At 36.3% G+C, this 7,184-nt stretch overlaps 1 pseudogene; it reads left to right on the forward strand.

Moving 5' to 3' along the window:
* Positions 1-4,553: 4,553 nt before the first annotated feature.
* LOC120589205 (40S ribosomal protein S8-like) lies at positions 4,554-6,940 on the forward strand (annotated as a pseudogene).
* Positions 6,941-7,184: the final 244 nt, after the last annotated feature.

Below are 7,184 nucleotides of genomic sequence, written 5' to 3' on the forward strand. Positions count from 1 at the left end.
CTTGAACACTTTGAAATCATTATAGGATTACTATCTGGCCTAATTTTAATATTGTTGTGTTTCATGAAATAGGGAGACCCAAGGAAAGGGAGTAAGACAAGGGAATGGCAGGAAAGTGGAGAAGTTAGAACACTCACAACTTGTATCAGTTAAGTCCACCATTTTATAAGGGCATGGTACATAGCACCCCTAAAATGATTACAGATGACCGTTGAATAACAGGAGTTTGAACTGTGCGGGTTGTTCACTGGTCAACTGTATTTTCAATTTGTGGCTAGGAATATGCACATGAGGAGAGCTAACTTAAGTTGTACTCAGATTTGTGACGACAAATCACAAATCACTGTTAGGATCGGTACTCCTACCCCTGCATTGTTCAAAAATTAACAGTACGATACTAATATTAAAGATCACTGATCACAGATCACTATAATAAATACAATAATAATGAAAAAGTTTGAAATATTGTAAGCATTACCAAATGTGACACAGACATAAAGTGAGCAAATGCTCTTGGAAAAATGGCACCGACAGACTTGCGCAATACAAACCTTCAATTTGTAACAAATAGCAATATCTGCACAACACAATAAACTAAAGCGCAATAAAACAAGGTATTCTACGGTCTAGACTTTCAGTTTCTAGTTCAATATTTAAACATCTGGAGAGTCATCATTCCCATCCTTACAACAAGAAAAAGCTGGACAAACTGAATATCAACATTTTTCTTGGACTCCTCAGAGAACTGAGGTCACAGTGCAAATTGTCATCCCATGATCTGGAGAAAAACTTCCTTCAGAGAAATATAGAATCTGGGATTTATTTACCTGAAGCCCAAAAGGCCGGATGCCATAAGCTTGTAGAATATTTAACTACTAATTTTGATGTGTTGCTGGAGCCTGAGTTTGAGCTAGGATGAGAGAAGCTCATCAGGTCTGCAGCATTAGTGGGGACCCACACTTTCATCAGCTTTTCCTCTTAGAAACCCATCAAGCTTTCATAAAGAGGATCCAAGAAAGCAAGATCCTGGCAGGGGAAGAGGAAGAGAAGCCACTGTGAAACAACCTCCAAGCTCCCTAACTCCCCCACCCTCCAAATTTTCTCCCTAACAAAGACTTCATCTCCAGAAGGAAGGACTTCACTAGAGGGCAACACTAAAATCTCATCAAGGGAAGAAAACTCTGCCTCCCTCCAGTTATGCTTTAGCCTCCTTATCTCAACTTAAGAGGTGAAGAAATGACTTCAAATCTTACAAAAATGATTTAGTATAAGACAAAAGGATACTCTCCTCGACTCATTTTATGTTGCTAGTATGACCTTGATCTTAAAAGTTGATAAAAATGAAATGAGAAAAGATCACAGAGGCCAATTTTTATCTTAAACCTTGGTATAAAATTATGAACAAAATATTAACACCTACAATCCAACAACAAAGAGAAAAATTCCTGATATCTGAGTTAGATCTTCTCTAGAAATGTCAGAGAATTTTAACATTAGGAAATCATTTTAGATTGTATCACCAAACAAATAAAAATTCCTGAAGTATAGAGTCCAGATTTGCTTAGATTCATCTCTATTCTATATTAACACTTTGCTGCTGTTCAAAAATACATCTGACTTTCTCTTCCCTGAGATGGTAATTTTAAACCTCCAGTGGGTTTAAAAAGAAAAAAACACCATTACCTGCAAAAGTAAGTAAACCGAGGATTCTAGGACTCCACTCAGAAATTCTGATTTAGTGGACCCACGAGGGCAGACGAACCTAAACTTTAACAAGTACGTTACAATTTTTAAATGTTTTAGGCTGTTGTATAGAAATGCAGTTGACCCTTGTGTATTGATCTCACATACTGCCACCTTACTAAACTCCTAATATTTTTAATTTTGCTAGAAACACTTTTGTATTTCCTATTTAGATATTGATAAGATATAAAATAATGAGAGTAATATTTTCACCTTTCCAATGCCTATTTCTTTTCTTTTCTTTTTTTTTTTTCTTTTTTTTTGGTTTCTTATCTTATTGTGCTGGCTAGTTTCCCCAGTATAATGTCAAATTGAAGTAATGATAGATAGCATTTTTATCTTGTTCCTTAAAGTAAACACTTACAAGTTTTCTCCATTGGGTTAATGTTTGGGGCTTTTATAGCTCTTTTTCTTTAATCAATTTAAGGAAATTTCCATCTAATCATACTTTTCTAAAAGTTTTTAATCATAAATTTATGCTGAATGTACTAAATGATTTTTAAGTATACACTGTGACAGTTTTATAGTTTCCCTACTAGTGGTTTTAAAAGAAGGTTTTAGACTTTATTTTAAAGAAACTACCTTAGAAAAAATATTTTCTAGGAAACTCCTTAGAATTTAGGAAGCTCCAAAATGTCTTCTTGAATCTATTATTCTAGTTTACCAGACATACAGAGAAAAGTCTAATGCCTGCAGAGAACAGATATAGCTTAAACTCAAATTCAGACTGAGCCTGATGCACTAGATTTAATGCCTTTCTTATTTTTAAATAATAACTATGTTAGATGTCTTTGATTTTATGTGGCTAGGTATCTATAGGAAAAAACATTTTTGAAGACTGAGAAAACATGGGTCTCAGTTTTGGCCCCACTGCTGGCTTGATCTCATTTAACCTCATAGTATCCTAGTTTATTCTAACTCTATTAAAGAGAAATAATCATATCCATCCTATTCATAGTATCACTCAACTGATTAACCTCAATAATGATTATGACAGCTCTAAATGTATAATATGCAACAGTAATTTAAATAATTTGCTTGGACAGTGGGGAGAAGAAACACTGGTGAACCTAAGAAAATAGGTAAGGTATGGGGGTGAGGTAGGGGGGGTTGCATAGACATGATTAGGGGACATGTAAGTTGAAGGACAGAAAAATAACTACAGATCCCTGGACAGAGGTAAATTAATCCATCTATTTTTTTTTTTAATTGCTGGTGGTGGAATTATTGTTTTAGGAGAATTTTAGTCATACGTCTTCCTTCGTTCGCATCTAGTATTTTTCCCCGTTATTCCACAGATGTTCAATTAAGCCACAGATATCAGGGATGCTAGCCAGGACACTTCCCGGACATAAAATACAAAGGCAACCCCAATAACTCAGCTTCTCAAAAATTAAATCACTGAAAGCGAGGGGTTTCAATAAACTCACAGGCGGCTCAAGCAATTTCAATGATGGAGGTATTGTTTTTGAGATTGACATGTAGCTTATAAGTATTAGGTGAAAGGAAGAAAAAAAATCTTTATTAAAAAAAGAATTAATGAAAAACTAATTAAAGTTTTATAGGAAACTTTCCCCTCAGCTAGAACTGCCAGTATTCAGACCTGGGGACAAAAATATACGAAGGAGCTGTCAGGAAGAAATAGCAGGAGTGACCAGGGGACAGATCAGGAGGGAACAGGAGCAGGCCACTGGATCCAGTTCCAGGCCATGCTAATTGCAAGAAGCAGCCCCAGTCTCTGGAATGTGGGGACAGAGGGAGGATAAAGATATGAGCTGGATGAGCTTGCACTGTTCAGTTCATCTCTCATCCTTCCCCAAAATATTTTCAACCACCTCATCCACTTAAAGGGGGTGGGGGAAAGTTCCCTCTGTTTCACATTTTCAGTTGCCGGTTTATCATTTGCTCATCATCTACCCCTCTTTGCCTGAAAGTCACGTACAACACACCCATAGGTACCTAGTGGAAAAGTTGTGTTGGTTCATTCATTCACTCATGAATTCATTCATTCAATAAATGTACCCTGAGGCATTATGCTAGCAGAGAAACATGTTAAGCAAAGGCAGATATGGTCTCCGCCGTAAGGAAAATTTGTGGTTGAAAATGAAGTCAGTTAACAAAGAAGAACTTGAAATAATGAAACTTTGTTGGAATAACTCTATGCTTTTTGGTAGACACTTTTTCTTGGTTAGTGCACTTCCAATCTCAGTGCCCTTCTCTCTTGCTCACCTCCCACAATATAAATATAAAGTCATATATCTGGTCTTCCAACCTCTTTGCAGCTAGGAAAGCCTTGAGATTCAGTTCCTAATAAGAAGGTAAAAATTTAAATGTTTTTTAATTTCCTGATAAGAGCAAATGAAGCAAGAGGAAGCTTGCTGCCCCCACCCTTTCCCCCCTTGAATATAAAGTTATACTGAAGGTGAGTCAGCCATCATGTGAACTTGGGTCAAAAATAATAGTCAAAAGCCACATTATCTGGAGAGCTGAGCAAAACAATAGAAAGTGATTTTGTTTTTATTGTCATAGAGCAGGTGACTCAATGCCAGCAGATTTTCTGTTATGAATGAAAAAATAAACTTATTTCTTGATACTACCAGTAGTTGTTTGAATTTTGTTGTTGTTGTTGTTAACAGCTGATAATTAGGAATATACTACTAACTGATACAATTGCTTTTCATGTTGGCTACTTTGAAGAGTACTTGTCTTCTTTGAATGGATATATTTGACTACGTTTGCTTAAAAAAATCAATCTCTTTATCTTATAATCTTACTTCAAATACCAACATCCTTTTTACCAACTCAGTACCATGTTTGCAATCGCCGACTCCAAACCAGTGAAAAAAGACTCTCTGCCTCCCAAAATAAATATTATTGTAAGTTGTATTAAAATCATAACAAATTAAACAAGTCTATTTTTATGCCTCCTCTTTTGATGGTCCGTGGAAATTTGGAATTGAGTTTTCCCACTTCTTAGGAGTGTCCTGGAGGTGCATCTCTCTATGGCACTACCTTTAATGAGTCAACAGGCTAAATTCTGTTTCAAAGTACAAGGTGGCTAAATTATGGTGGGGGGAGAAGCATCTACTTTGTGTACAGAATAGAAAAAAGGAAAAAAAATTTTATCCACTACTCAGCCTTGTACTTATTAGTATTAGTTCCAGACCCAGTGCTAAGTCAAGTATTTTGAGACGCTAGTCCATGAATAATAATGTCATCGAAGCACAATAATTAATACAACAGGAGAATGCTCCTTGAAGAGGAGATGCAGTATTGCAAGGGGAGTGAAGACCTCACCTTTCAAATGTGTCTGATATGGACGCTTGAACTTTGATTTCTAAAGGTGGATGCGAGGTAAAACGAATTATACTTCATTAGCAATGTGGAAGGAAACACAGCCTCCAGTCTCTAGAGAAGCAGCCCTTAATTGTTAAACTCCCAGCAACCTCTGATGGACGGCGAGCCAGATTCTATGTTCTGATTTTGCTGAACACAGGTAGCATATTTTTTCCATGATTGGTTATAATTTTCTTCTCCTGTCTATCATCATTATTGCTATTATTTATTAAATTATGCAGCACTGCTCATACATAGAACACAGGGCTTTGTGGCCAAATTAGCAGCTGATAAGCACATGCCCAACTGTTACCCTCTAGCACCCAACTTCAATTCCATTTAGGCAGCATCCTCAATCACGTTATCTCACTCAGCTTCAATGCCACATCTATAAAGTAGAAAAGTTTAGTTTCACATAAAACTAAGCATTATGTGAAGAACAGCATTCCCTGTGTTTGTATGTTTTTATCACATTTGATTAAAAATTAGATTTTAGGCACCCTATATGAGCTGGGACACCCCGCTACTCACAGTAAGACTGACTCCCAGTGCATACACACAATCCGTGCACAGGAAGGCAACAAAAAGCGCCGTGTCTTAAGGCTGGATATGGGGAACCTCTCCTGGGGTGCCGAGTGTTGTACATGCAGAACAAGGATTATCGATATTGTCTATGATGCGACCAACAGTGAACTGGTCCACACCAAGACCCTAGTAGAGAACTGTAGCGTGTTCACTGACAGCACACCGCACAGACAGTGGTACCAGCTCACCACACACCGCCCCTGGGCCGCAAGAAGTGGGCCAAGCTGACTCTTGAGGAGTAAGAGATTTTAAACAAAACAAAACAAAACAAACGAAAAAACAATCAAAGAAAATTCAGAAGAAATATGATGAAAGGAAAAAGAATGCCAAAATCAGCAGTTTTCTAGAGGAGCAGTTCCAGCAGGGTGAGCTTCTTGCATGCATCACATCGCTTCAAGACCAGGCCAGTGCGGCCGAGCAGATGACTGTGTGCTAGAGGGCAAGGAGCTGGACTTCTTTCTGAGGAAAATCAAGGTCTGGAAAGGCAAGCATTTCCTCCTCCCTCTATCTAAGTTCATGTAATAAAGGTTTTTATCATGAATAAAAAAAAAGCATTACGTTAAAGGACAATAAAATAAAAATAAACATCTAAAGAAGCTAAGGTGAAAAACAACAAATGAAAACAAATAAAAAGACACAGTATGTAAAACTGGCATTCTGAAATATGTATAATGAGAATTTTCAAAAATTCTGGGAGAGATAAATTTATCTCTGAGCTACTTGTAGGAAAGCAGGAAAGTCAAAAAGGAATATTTCACTGGATGTAGAATTCACAAATAAAAAAGACATTCAGGACACCTCTTGAGAACCTAGGAATCTAGAGTAAGAACTGTGATTTCCTCATACGATACTCCTGTGTGTGCTTCAATACACTAAAAAAAAATAAATAAATAAAAAGTATAATATAGGCCCTAAAATAAAAGCAATAGTAAGTGATCACATAACTTAAGAAGGCAAAATTTCAAAGTAAGTCAATTTGGTGCTAGAAAAATCTCAAGCATGTACCTATAAAATCTGTATTTTTAGAAATAACTTCTTGGTGAATACTTGGTGATAAATTTCATACAAAATTTACCCCTCAGTAATTAAATGAATAAGTTTTTCTATGCTCTGTAGACTTTAGATATAAGCCTAATAAATTTTGGAGGGAATTTGATGGAAAGGTTGATTTGGTTTATTTTGTTGTTGTTTTTGTTTTTTGTTTTTAAGTATTTAATCTTAAACTGCTCTTTCAGGACAAGAAATTGACAGTATAAGAAATCGTTCTTCCAGATGATTTTGAGTTGATGGCAGTAACATCATACCATCAGTTTTAATGGGAACGATTAACTCAGTACTCTCGATAGCTTGATAAAGGGGCCGGGATAGAGGCTAAGATGCAAGCAGTAGACACGCTGTACATCAAGACAGTTATTTTAATGATGCTATTTTGATACACAGAACTTTGATATTTATAATAATTTCTCCAAAAATACATCAACCTTCATTGTTATCATACCTAATAGTCATAATATAAACCT

Source organism: Pteropus medius, unplaced genomic scaffold (genome assembly GCF_902729225.1).
Source record: "Pteropus medius unplaced genomic scaffold, Ma_sr-lr_union100, whole genome shotgun sequence".
NCBI lineage: Eukaryota > Metazoa > Chordata > Mammalia > Chiroptera > Pteropodidae > Pteropus > Pteropus medius.